Raw genomic sequence first — 13,983 nt, 5'->3', positions numbered from 1 at the left:
GGTGGGAATGAAAGTGGTCGAGGTAAAGCTGGTCTCCCAGGACAGGAAAGAATGCAGTGAGGAAGACTCACATAGATCTCTGAAGGAGCCACGTGGAGCCCTATGTACTCCACAAGACTCAGCTAGCAAGGAGCCTGCTGAAACGGGTGTCTGTGTGCTAGTGTTGGCCAGAGAAGCAGGGAAAACCAAAGAAGAGGAATGTCAACTTAATCAATAAAGAAATGGACATTAGCTCTTTTCCTTTGCCATTCCTCTGCCCTAACACACGCAGAAGTTAGTGTCTCCAATAGGGAAGAAGGGAATGTGTGTGAAGAGACATTGCACCATCCCCCACTCCAAGCCTGACCTAGGGGTAGAGGCATCTGATGAATTTCCATTTGACCTTGAGATTGAAGTTTGAGAGTGAAGAGGACTGAATATTTAAGCTGAATGGGAATTGTTCTGTTAATCAAAAGTGACTGGTCAAGATGTTTTCAAGGATCTGCTACCTGGTGGAGTAGGGGGAGGTAGTAATTGGACAAAAACCAAGCAAACAGACTGAGAATCCACCAAACCAGTTCCATCTGTTTGGAGGGCAAGGGAAGGCTTCTCAACGTAAGTGATGCCTTGTGATAAACGTTAGTGCTGCTTATAGATAATTCTGCTTTTCATCATTCTTGGCACCTGGAAAGATTTTACATTTCTGCTCCCTTGATATCAGGCAGGGCCGTGGGTTGTGAATGCAAGTACCACGTGTCCCTTCTAGGCCAGAGCAATCACTGGTTGGTGTGAGACCCAGCTCTTCTTTCCCCCTGCTATGGTGAGTGTGGAAGCCCATGCTGATATGGGGGTGCAGTCCTCAGCCAGCCTGAGGAGGGAAGCTGCCCTGGGGAGGAGGCTAGGCCTGCCAAGGACCTTGTGTGAAAGAAAAACAAATACTTGTCATCTTAAGCTACTGAGATTGAGAGTTTTCACTGTGGCATGGGGTCGCCTCTCCTGGTCAATATACAAGTTAACTGAGACCCAAAGGACAAAAAGCAGTCAGCCATTGGAAGGACGTGGGGAAAGTGTTGCAAGCAGTCGGAGTAGTATGTGTGAAGTCTAGAAGGCGAGAAAAAGAATGGGACATTCTGTGACCTGAGGGAAGTACAGAAAGTTAACTGATGGTGGGATGAGTAGTTTGGAGAGATGAGGTGCCAGGAACCAGATTGTGAAGAACCCTGTTGCCATATGTAAGAGTTTGTGCAATTTTTAGACCATGATTTCTGTAAGGACCAGGCTATAGTTTCTCTTCTCCAGTGAACCCACTGTAGAGCTAAGTGTGGGACACGAGGCAGCAAATGCAATAGGTGGCTTTGCTCCCAAATTGAATCCTACCTTTCAGTTTTTTCATGGGTAAAGTTTTACTCCCCTTACTAATTTTCTTTAGGGTTCAAGGAAGGGTATCAGAGATATTTGCAAATTGGACATTAATTGGAAAAATAAAGTGGCTGGCCCTGCCTAGAGACTCTATGAATATGTATCAAATGAATGAAAGCAGGAATAAATAGAAGGCTGTTTTAATACAGCCCCTAAACTGAATGCATCTCTTGGTTTCACAAACACAAGTGGAGAAATCTCCATTATTTTGATTTTGATTAATGCCTCCAACTCTGCACCTATTAAAGCATGGCCTGCATTCTATATACATGCTCCAGTAATTCATGCGGTTTATAAAAGATTAATAAACTATATCATATCAATGCCCCCATGATTTTGCATAATTCTGTTGAATCATGCTTCTCACTAGAGTTGATATTCATAGTTTCATCAGATTCCATACACTGCTGATCTTCATAGCTTGGTTATGAAATTATCTCATCTTTTAAAGAAATATTAATGAGCAGTCTGTCCCTTGAATCTGGAAGTACTGCTCAAACCCCCAAAAGGTAAAAATAGAGAATTGAGGGGCACCTGGTGGTGCAGTCGGTTAAGCATCCAACTCTTCATTTCAGCTCAGGTCGTGATCTCAGGGTCGTGAGATTGAGCCCTGCGTCAGGCTCCGCGCTCAGGGCGGAGTCTGCATGAGATTCTCTGTCCCTTTCCCTCTGCCCCTCCCGCTCCTGCTCTCTCTCTAAATAAATAATAAATAAATCTTAAAAAAAAATAAAAATAGAGAATTGGCCTTTTAAGTGCCATGAGCACCAGATGCAGGGGGAAAAACATTAGGCCCACAGCTGAGAAATTTTATATACATTTAAAACTAAAAACTGGAAACGAGAAAATGTCAAAAGAGTGATTATTACACAAAGTTCTACTATGCAAGTTATTTATGGTGCTTCTTCTAAGACTCCTGCCCCTGGAATCAATTTCTAAATCAGTTGGAAAACAATTTCATCCTGAGTGCAACCCATATATTCTCATTCAGAGCCAGCTGAGACCTTTCCATTGTTCTCCAGTCATCTTCCCATGGGTTTCGTGTCTGGATGTGGAAAAGGGAAGATGGTAATTGTCCCTTCTCATTTGCCTTATGCCCAGGACAGATCTTTTTTTTTTAATTTTATTTTATTATGTTATGTTAATCACCATACAATACATCATTAGTTTTTATGTAGTGATCTATGATGACCTGTTTTCATATAACACCCAGTGCTCCAGGCAGTATGTGCCCTCCTTAATACCCATCACTGGGCTAACCCATCCCCCCACACTCCTCACCTCTAAAACCCTCAGTTTGTTTCTCAGAGTCCATAGTCTCTCATGGTTCGTCTCTCCCTCCGATGTCCTCCACTTCGTTTTTCCCTTCCTTCTCCTAATGTCTTCCATGCTATTCTTTATGTTCCACAAATAAGTGAAACCATATGATAATTGACTTTCTCTGCTTGACTTATTTCACTTAGCATAATCTCCTCCAGCCTCATCCATGTTGATGTAAAAGTTGGGTATTCATCCTTTCTGATGGCTGAGTAATATTCCATTGTATATATGGACCACATCTTCTTTATCCATTCATCTGTTGAAGGGCATCTCGGCTCTTTCCACAGTTGGGCTATTGCGGACATTGCTGCTATGAACATTGGGGTGCATATGGCCCTTCGTTTCACTGCATCTGTGTCTTTGGGGTAAATACCCAGGAGTGCAATTGCTGGGTCATAGGGTAGCTCTATTTTTTTTTTTTAAGATTTTATTTATTTATTTGACACAGAGAGAGAGACAGCGAGAGAGGGAACACAAGCAGGGAGAGTGGGAGAGGGAGAAGCAGGCTTCCCGCGGAGCAGGGAGCCCAATGAGGGGCTTGATCCCAGGACCCTGGGACCATGACCTGAGCCGAAGGCAGACGCTTAATGACTGAGCCACCCAGGTGCCCCTGGTAGCTCTATTTTTAATTTTTTGAAGAACCTCCATGCTGTTTTCCAAAGTGACTACCAATTTGCATTCCCACCAACAGTGTAAGAGGGTTCCCCTTTCTCCACAACCTCTCCAACATTTGTTGTTCCTTGCCCTGTCCATTTTTGCCATTCTAACTGGTGTAAGGTGGTATCTCAATGTGGTTTTGATTTGAATTTCCCTGATGGCTAATGATGATGAACATTTTTTCATGGGTCTGTTAGCCATTTGTATGTCTTCTTCAGAGAAGTGTCTGTTCATGTCTTCTGCCCATTTTTTGAATTGATTATTTGGTTTTTGGGTGTTGAGTTTGAGAAGTTCTTTATAAATCTTGGATACCAGCCCTTTATCTGTAGTGTCATTTGCAAATATCTTCTCCCATTCTGTGGGTTGCCTCTTTGTTTTGTTGACTGTTTCCTTTGCTGTGCAGAAGCTTTTTATCTCGATGAAGTCCCAAAAGTTCATTTTCCCTTTTGTTTCACTAGCTTTTGGAGATGTATCTTGAAAGAAGTTGCTGTGACCGATGTCAAAGAGGTTATTGCCTATGGTCTCCTCTAGGATTTTGATGGATTCCTGTCTCACACTGAGGTCTTTCATCCATTTTGAGTTTATCTTTGTGTATGGTGTTAGAGAATGGTCGAGTTTCATTATTCTGCACGTGGCTGTCCAATTTTCCCAACCCCATTTATTGAAGAGACTGTCTTTTTAACATTGCATATTTTTTCCTGCTTTGTCGAAGATTATATGACCATAGAGTTGAGGGTCCATATCTGTACCATTGGTCTATATGTCTGTTTTTGTGCCAGTACCATGCTGTCTTGGTGATCACTGCTTTGTAATATAGCTTGAAATTGGGCAACGTGATGCCCCCAGCTTTGTTTTTCTTTTTCAACATTTCCTTGGCAATTCGGGGTCTTTTCTGATTCCATACAAATTTTAGGATTGTTTGTTCCAGCACTTTGAAAAATGTCATTGGAATCTTGATCGGGATGGCATTGAAGGTATAGATTGCTCTGGGTAGCATAGACATTTTAACAATGTTTATTCTTCCGATCCATGAGCATGGAATATTTTTCCATCTTTCTGTGTCTTCTACAATTTCTTTCATGAGTGTTCCGTAGTTCCTAGAGTATAGATCCTTTACCTCTTTGGTTAGGTTTATTCCGAGATATCTTATGGTTTTTGGTGCTATTGTAAATGGAATCGTTTCTCTAATTTCTCTTTCTACAGCTGCATTGTTAGTGTATAAGAAAGCAACTGATTTCTGTGCATTGATTTTGTATCCTGCCACATTACTGAATTGCTGTATGAGTTCTAGTAATTTGGGGGTGGAGTCTTTTGGGTTTTCCACATAAAGTATCATGTCATCTGCGAAAAGAGAGAGTTTGACTTCTTCTTTGCCAATTTGAATACATTTTATTTCTTTTTGTTGTCTGATTGCTGTTGCTAGGACTTCTAGTACTATGTTGAACAATAGTGGCGAGAGTGGGCATCCTTGATGTGTTCCTGATCTTAAGGGAAAGGCTCTCAGCTTTTCCCCATTGAGGATGATATTCACTGTGGGTTTTTCGTAGATGGATTTTATGAACTTGAGGAATGTTCCCTCTATCCCTATACTCTGAAGAGTTTTAATCAGGAAAGGATGTTGTATTTTGTCAAATGCTTTTTCTGCATCAATTGAGAGGACCATATGTTTCTTCTCTCTCCTCTTATTAATGTGTTCTATCACACTGATTGCTTTGCAAATGTTGAACCACCCTTGCATCCCAGGGATAAATCCCACATGGTCATGGAGGATAATCCTTTTAATGTATTGTTGGATCCTATTAGCTAGGATTTTGTTGAGGATTTTGGAATCCATATGCAGAGATATCGGTCTGAAATTCTCCTTTTTGATGGGGTCTTTGCCTGGTTTGGGGATTAAGGTAATGCTGGCCTCATAGAATGAGTCTGGAAGCTTTCCTTCTGTTTCTATTTTTTGAAACAGCTTCAGTAGAATAGGTATTATTTCTTCTTTGAATGTTTGGTAGAATTCCCCAGGGAATCCATCAGGCCCTGGACTCTTGTTTTTTGGGAGGTTTTTGATCACTGCTTCAGTCTCATTACTGGTTATTGGCCTATTCAGGTTGTCAATTTCTTCCTGTTTCAGTCTTGGCAGCTTATAGGTTTCCAGGAAGGTATCCATTTCATCCAGATTGCTCAGTTTATTGGCATATAGTTGTTGATAATAATTTCTAATAATTGTTTCTATTTCCTTGGTGTTAGTCATGATCTCTCCCCTTTCATTCATAATTTTATTAATTTGGGTCCTTTCTCTTTTCTTTTGGATAAGTCTGGCCAGTGGTTTATCGATCTTATCAACTCTTTCAAAGAACCAGCTTCTAGTTTCGTTGATCTGATCTACTGTGTTTCTGGTTTCTAATTCATTGATCTCTGCTCTAATCTTAATTATTTCTCTTCTAATGCGTGGCTTAAGCATCGTTTGTTGCTTTTTCTCTAGTTCTTTAAGGTGTAGAGTTATTTGGTGAATTTGGGATTTTTCTATTTTTTTGAGTGAGGCTTGGATGGCTCTGTATTTCCCCCTTAGGACTGCCTTTGCAGTATCCCATAGGTTTTGGACTGATGTGTTTTCATTCTCATTGGTTTCCATTAATTGTTTAAATTCTTTGATTTCTTGGTTGACCCAAACATTCTTGAGCAGAGTGGTCTTTAGCTTCCAGTGTTTGAATTTCTGCCAATTTTTTTCTTGTGATTGAGTTCCAGTTTTAAAACATTATGGTCTGAGAATATGCAGGGAATAATCTCAGTCTTTTGGTATCGGTTGAGACCTGATTTGTGACCCAGTATGTGGTCTATTCTGGAGAAAGTTCCATGTGCGCTCGAGAAGAATGAGTATTCTGTTGTTTTAGGATGGAATGTTCTGTATATATCTATGAGGTCCATCTGGTCCAGTGTGTCATTCAAAGCTCTTGTTTCTTTGTTGATTTTCTGCTTAGATGATCTGTCTATTGCTGAGAGTGGAGCATTGAGGTCTCCTACAATTAACGTATTGTTATCAATATGACTCTTTGTTTTGGTTAACAGTTGGCTTATGTAGATGGCTGCTCCCATGTTGGGGGCATAGATATTTAAAATTGTTAGATCTTCTTGTTGGATAGACCCTTTAAGAATGATATAGTGTCCTTCTGTGTCTCTAACTACAGTCTTTATTTTAAAATCTAATTTGTCTGATATAAGAATTGCTACCCCAGCTTTCTTTTGAGGTCCGCTGGCATGGAAGATGGATCTCCATCCCTTCACTTTCAGTCTGGATGTATCTTTAGTTTCAAAATGAGTCTCTTGTAGACAGCATAGGGATGGGTCCTGTCTTTCTATCCAATCTGCAACCCTGTGCCATTTTATGGGAGCATTTAGGCCATTCACGTTGAGAGTGATTATTGAAAGATATGAATTTATTGTCGTGTTGCCTGTGAAGACCTTGTTTTTATAGATTGTCCCTGTAAATTTCTGTTGTAGATCACTCTTGGGGTCTTTCTCCTTTTATAGAAACCCCCTTAATATTTCTTGCAGGGCTGGCTTAGTGGTCACTTATTCTTTCAGCTTCTGCCGGTCTTGGAAGCTCTGCATCTCTCCATCCATTCTAAATGACAGCCTTGCTGGATAAAGTATTCTTGGCTGCATGTTCTTCTCGTTTAGTACCCTGAATATGTCTTGCTAGGCCTTTCTGGCTTGCCAGGTCTCTGTGGATAGGTCTGACGTTATCCTGATGTTCCTCCCTCTGTACGTAAGGAATCTCTTCCCACTAACTGCCCTTAAGATGGTTTCCTTGGTTCTAAGATTTGTGAGTTTTACTATTACATGCCAGGGCGTTGGCCTGTTTTCCTTGATCTTGGAAGGGGTCCTCTCTGCCTCTATGACACGAATGCTTATTTCATTCCCCAGATTAGGGAAGTTCTCATCTACAATTTGCTCAAATATATCTTCTAGTCCTCTCTCTCTCCACCCCCTCCGGGATTCCAATAATTCTGACATTGGAACGTTTCATGGTGTCACTTATTTCTCTGATTCTATTTTCATGGATTCTGAGTTGTTTTTCCCTGGCCTCCTCTTTTCCCTTTTTATCTATTAAATTGTCTTCCAGGTCACTAATTCGTTCTTCTGCCTCACTTACCCTAGCTGTTAGATTATCTAGATTAGATTGGATCTCATTGATAGCATTTTTAAGTTCTGCCAATTCAGCTTTCATTTCTGCCCTTAGAGACTCTATGTTGCCATTAATTGATTTCTCCATTCTAGCCATTGTCTTCACAATTGCTAGCCTGAATTCCATCTCCGACATCTTGGTTATATCTGAATCCATTTGTAAATCTGTGGCATAAGTCATAATCTCTGAGTCTTTCCTATTTTGGGGGTTCCTCCTCCTAGTCATTCTGTTGAGGGGTGGTTGAGGGAATGTATAGAGTCCAAATTATTGACCACAACCCAAGGAAGATGCACCTGTTTTCTAGGAACCTTAGGGTTGCTGGCCTCTTGTTTTCCTAGGCCGTCTTCTGGGGGAGCGGCCTGCCACGCTGTTACTCAGGCAACCCCGTTTGGGCAGAGTTGCCCTGCCCCTGTGGTGGGCAATGGGCTCAGTGAAAACCGGTTTTGGGGGGCCTTTGTTCTCTGGCGGCTATCCCTGGGAGCTTTTCGCGTCTCTTCTGAGAGTCAGAGCAGAAAAGACTGTTTCCAACCCTCTGCCTCAGAGCAGAGAGACCTCAGTCTGTTCTTCAGTGAGCTCTCCAGGCCACACTATCTCCAGTTCTGTCCATGCTGCTATAAACTGCAGTCCTGGGTTGTGCGCCCCTCGGCAGCGCTCCCAGTCCTTCCTCCAGTTCGGGGCACGTCTCTGCCGTTTGTGCTTCTAAAACCGCCAGCCACTCCCAGTTCACACGCGCAACCCCGCCACTCAGGGTTTCCGTCCAGGGGGCTGCCCTAAAGTCCTTTCCCCGCTGCTACCGGTCTGCGAGTCTATGCCCATCTCCAGCGCAAGAGGCTATCGCTCACCGGCAGTGTAGGATCCCGGCAGCCAGGCTCCCTCCCACTGCCGTTTATCCTCCGATATCTGCCCGTAGAATCACGGCTCCCCACTTCGTACCTCGAAACCAACCGCCCGCGATATTCTGTTTGTAGAGATCCAGATCTTCTTACATCTCAGGCTGATTTCGTGGGTGTTCAGAGTGTTCTGGTAGATATCCAGCTCAATTCCGGGGACTGGTTGGAATAGAGTCCCCTACTCCTCTGCCATCTTTTCCCTCCCAGTTGCCCAGGACAGATCTTAAGAGACACTTATCATCCCCATGGTTCAAACCGGTTATCCATACCAATTCATTGTGTTTTTTTTCTTTAAAAAATTTTTTTTATTATGGAAGAATTTAAGTCATGTACCAGACAGAATAGTATAATGATCACCCACATACCCACCCACTCAGTTTCACCATTACCAACTCATGACTGATCTTGTTTCATCTATATACCCATTCAGACCTTCTCTCCCATAAAATTTTGAAGTCAATTCCACTTCGTTTGTAAATATTTCCGAGAGAAAAGATCTTATCTTTGGATAAGAAAATCACTACTCTTCCTCCCAATTCTCTCAGATGGTGACAACAGAAAGTTAAGGGGGGGAGCTATTTAGAGTCTATTCTTTTCGGGCTGCTCTGAGGCACATATCTTGTCACACTACCCATGTATCTCATCTCAGGAATTCTACTCTTACTGGCAGGCAGAAAAAATGACAACGCACATGCATCATTCAACCAGCCTCAGCCCTCCTCGAGTCCATGGCAGAATCATCAGGGATCCAAATGCTTTTCATCAACTGTAAGTTTTTGCTTATTTTTTTTCCCTGGGTATATTTCTGTTATGGATTTCTGGTTTAATCCACTTTTGTCTGAGAGCTTACTTTGTACAATTTCAGTCTTTGACTTATTGAGACTAGTTTATGCTCTAGAATGTTGGTCTGTTTTGGTTAATGTTTCTTGAGATTTCTGTATATTCTACAAATGTCAATTAGATCATGTGGGTTGACAGTGCATTTAAATTTTTTGTGTCTCTATTGATTTTTTTCCTACTCACTCTAACAATTAGTGAGAGATATTTAAATTTGTGCAAATAAGATTGTTGATCTGTCTTTACTTTCAGTTCTGTCAAGTTTTTCTTTATATATTCTGAAGCTATGTTATTAGAATTGCATTCAACAATTAGGATCACTATGTCTTCCTGTTGAGTTGATTCTTTTATCATTATGGATCATCCTCTTTATCTCTAGTAATACTTCTTTCCTAAAGTCTACTTTGGCATTAATATACCCAGAGAGTTTTCTTTTCAGTATATCTTTCCCATCCTTTTATTTTTAATTTTTCTGTGCCCTGGTATTTAGTTTGTCTTTGTCTTATCATTGGAGCATTCAGTCCATTTGTATTTAATGTAATTATGATACAGTTCAGTTTAAGCCTACCAAGTTACCTCTGTTACCAACCTCTCTCATTGCCTCAGAACTTGGCAAGAGGCCTGTTGGAGAAAACTGGTAGGGAAAACTATCTATATGTTTGGGGCTCCTCTTGATTTCAATCAGTCATGCCAGCCCACACAACTGTTAGAAGCTTCCCTGGCCCCTATAATGTCTCTCTGCATATGGCAAGCTTAATCCTCAGTTCTTGCCCACACTTGGTAAACTCTTGCTGAGAGGACAGCAGTTGTGTTTCTCTGCTCACTTAGGAATGGTTCTTCCCTCTTTGGAATTTTATTTAATGAAAAAAAAATGGAACAGAGAATAAGTGAGATGTGAAGCCCTGTAAAATAGTCCAAATTTTTATATATCCTATATATATAGTCACAAATTATCTAACATCTTGTCACATTTGCTTAATCTTTCACAGAACACTCACATAAGTTGCAGATATAGTACGTTACATCTAAATGTTTCACCATGCATCAACTAAATACAGACATTCTCCTCCATACCCACAAGATCATTGTCACACCGAAGGAATGTAATTTTGCTACTATCATATTATCTAGTATACATTTCATATTCTAACTTCTCCAATTGTCCCCAAAATGTTATTTGTATATTTTTAAATCTAGGATCAGAAGTTGCATGTAGCTGTTATTTATTTTTTAGTCTCCTTTAATCTAGAACAATCTCTCCATCTTTATTTAGATTTCATGAGTACCAACATTTTGGATTTGTCTAATTATTTCTTCACCATTAGGAATAGATATTTTTGGTAAGAATACTGTATAAGTGATAACATGTCCTTCCTACTACATCATATCAGGCAGAACATGGTGTCAGTTTGTCCCATTACTGGAGGTGCTAGATGTGATCATTTGTTTAAGGTGGTGTCTACCAGATTACTGTAAAGATACCTTTTGTCCCTTTGAAATTAATCAGTAATCTGTGAGGTGATACTTTGAGATTATATGAATAGCTTGTTATCCAACAGCATCTCACTCATTGGTTTTAGTATCCATTGATGATTTGCATGAATCAGTGACTACATTGTGGATTGCCAAGTGGCGATATTTGAATTCTATCATTTCTTCTATATGTCTAAGCTGACATTCTTTTGTATATTGTATATATAGTATTACTGTGGAGTCATTGATTTCCTTTTGTTATAACCCATTGCTATCATTAGTCGTTGTGGTCCTCAAATTAGCCCAAATTTGGCCAGTGGGAGTCCCTTCCAGCCAGTGTTTATGCCCTTTTGATGTATTCCCATTGTTCCTTGAGCACTTCCTTGTTTTCTGCACCACAGGATGCTCTAGGCTCTCCTTTTACCTTCCGTGCCCCATGCCTGGAATCAGCCATTTCTCCAAAGAGAGTGGTGGTCTTCATGGTGGTGCCCAGCAGTCAGTGGTACATAGGATGTCCAAACCCAGTGGCAGCTCTAATGGTGTTTATGTGGTTTCAGTGCTGGGGTGTGATTTGGGCATCTTTCTTGGCTGCAAAGCTTCCCAAGCCTTATTTTCTGGCCCTACTGGGGATGTTATGAGCCGCTTGATACCATTTAATCATTCCTTGTGCATTTAAATGAGCCAGAGTGTCTGTTGCTTACAGCCAAGAACTTTGATACAAGCACCAAATGATTCACATAATAAGACTGAATTCCCTGTTCTCTGGGTGGCAGTAGATAATCCAGAGCCTGTGAAAAAGTGTGATGTGATAATGGCTCATAAGAGTAGATTGGATAAAAATGAATTTAATAGCACTTTTCAGTTCCATGGCACTTTAAGCATCATCTTTAATACCCTTGACATGTTTGAGAGATGTATTATTTTCCTCATTTGAAACATGAGAATTTTTTAATAGTTTTTTTTAAGATTTTATTTATTTATTTGACAGAGAGAGAGACAGGGAGAGTGGGAACACAAGCAGGGGGAGTGGGAGAGGGAGAAGCAGCTTCCCGCTCAGCAGGGAGCCCGATGCGGGGCTCAATCCCAGGACCCTGGGATCATGACCTGAGCCGAAGGCAGATGCTTAATGACTGAGCCACCCAGGCGCCCCAAAAGATGAGAATTTGAGGTATGTGTTGTAAGAACATGTATTAGAACTGAACTGTTTGAGGATAAAAGGTGTGTTGAAAACTCAAGTAAGAAAAAAATAGGAAAATACAGCCAAATATGGTTTTTTTGGTAGTCACTTCAAGAAGCCAAATCAACAAAAGCATCCAAATGTTACTATCTAAAGCTAGGATCTCCTGTCCCTGACTGGTCATTTATCTGCAAAGAGTTTTATATTGAATCCATGAAGATATACCAGCAATCATTAAAGGGGACTGTACTGAAAATATAGTAAGAGCCTGGAGTAAAAAGAAATGGGATGTAAATTACTGAGATAGAACATGAATTTTAAATGGTGGTGGTTTGTCACAGGCAATTGAATTAAAAATCTGATCTACATTAACTTCACTCTCTCTTTGTAAATTCCCCATAACTACTCTTGACATTCTCATATGCTTTGTCTTGGTTCCATGATTCTCCATGAGGGTGAACTGCCTGGAGGAAGCATGTAGTAGTTTATGCTATTCTAGTGTATTACTTACTGCTTGCCATATAACAAATTACCCCACGTCTTAGTGGCTTAAAACAACGCATGTTTATGAACTTGCTGTTTCTGTGGGTCACGAATCTAGGCATGGCTTAGTTGCGTCCTCTGCTTCATGGTCTTTGATGAGGCTGCAATCAAGGTGTTGGCACAGGGTCTTCAGTCTCACCTGAATGTTCAACCTCTTTACAAGCTCACTCTATGGTTGTTAGCGACATTCTGTTCTCTGCTGGCTGTTGGCTGAGGCTGCTTTCAGCTTCTCCCACGTGGCCACTTACTTCATCAAAACATGCAAACTGAGAAGTCAGTAGGTAGAGTCTGTTGCAAGACAGAAGTCACAATCATTTGTAACCTAATCATGAAACTGACATCCCATCACCTTTCCCATATTGTTTTCGGTTAGAAGCAGGTAACAGTCCCCATCCACACTCATGGGGAGAGGATTGCAGAAAGGCGTGAGCAGCAGGAGGTGGGGATCATTGGGGACCATCTTAGAAGGCACACTACCACAACAAGGGTACCATTCTGAATAGTGTTGGGGCAGCCCTTCAAAGATGGGCTATTCCCAATGAGATGGAAAACATCTTGGGCTTACTTGTGATCCATAGTATCCCTGAACCATTCTTCCTTGACTTTCTAAAAAGTGAGCACTTTGAGGAAACTGATTGCTGAACATTCTTGTTGTTTATTTTTGAGGATACATATTTCTTAAAACATACATTTTAATAAGTCAATCGTCATTTAACAAAGACTTTAGTTTAGGGACTAAATTTTATTCAGCACAGGACCATGTGTGCAGGGAGGCCAGGGAAGGACAGCAGGATGTCCTGTATTTTTGCTGCATGTAAATATAAAATATTCATCAGTGTAAAAATATTGTCACTCAACCTCCTGGGATTCCTTCCCACCATCCCACCACCCCCAGCTGTGTTTTCTATTTACATATTTTCCTGTTACCTAGCACTTAACTCTAATTTCCCCTGACCAAGGGCTTTGTACCTCATCAGGAATCTCCTTTGTTAGGTAAATTGCTTGCTTTTACTCTTTGAAATATTCCACACACCTTTCCTAAGCCATATTTTTTTTCTTATGATCCTATTTTTCCTTAAAAAGATAAGCCCCACAGCTGTGAGTATTGGAAGATGCCAGAAGGAAAGGGGGCCGGGACTTCCCAAATCTGGAAGTATGCTTTATCTGGTTGGTTGAGAAACATAAGATACAGGGGGGAAATGGCAGGGAAATAAGTTCCCCCTTATCCCAAGAGCCTATGAGGGGCTAGTGGTAGTGGTGCTGAGGTGGCTATTACTGGGAACTTCAGTGACATACCAAAGACGTGAGAAGCACAGGACTTGGGGCAAGAACACCAGGACCATCAGAAACCCCTTAGAGGAGAATTTCAGGAAGGTCAGTTGCAAGACTTCCCACCTATTCAGCCATAACAGGGTAGGATGTGAAGGCTTTAAACTGCCAACGAGAAAAGAATAATATACCTGCTTTTGTACCACAAAGGAAACCATTAGCAAAACAAAAAGGCAACCTACGGA

Source organism: Halichoerus grypus, chromosome X (genome assembly GCF_964656455.1).
Source record: "Halichoerus grypus chromosome X, mHalGry1.hap1.1, whole genome shotgun sequence".
In the NCBI taxonomy this organism is placed as follows: domain Eukaryota; kingdom Metazoa; phylum Chordata; class Mammalia; order Carnivora; family Phocidae; genus Halichoerus; species Halichoerus grypus.
This window is presented reverse-complemented; position numbering follows the sequence as displayed.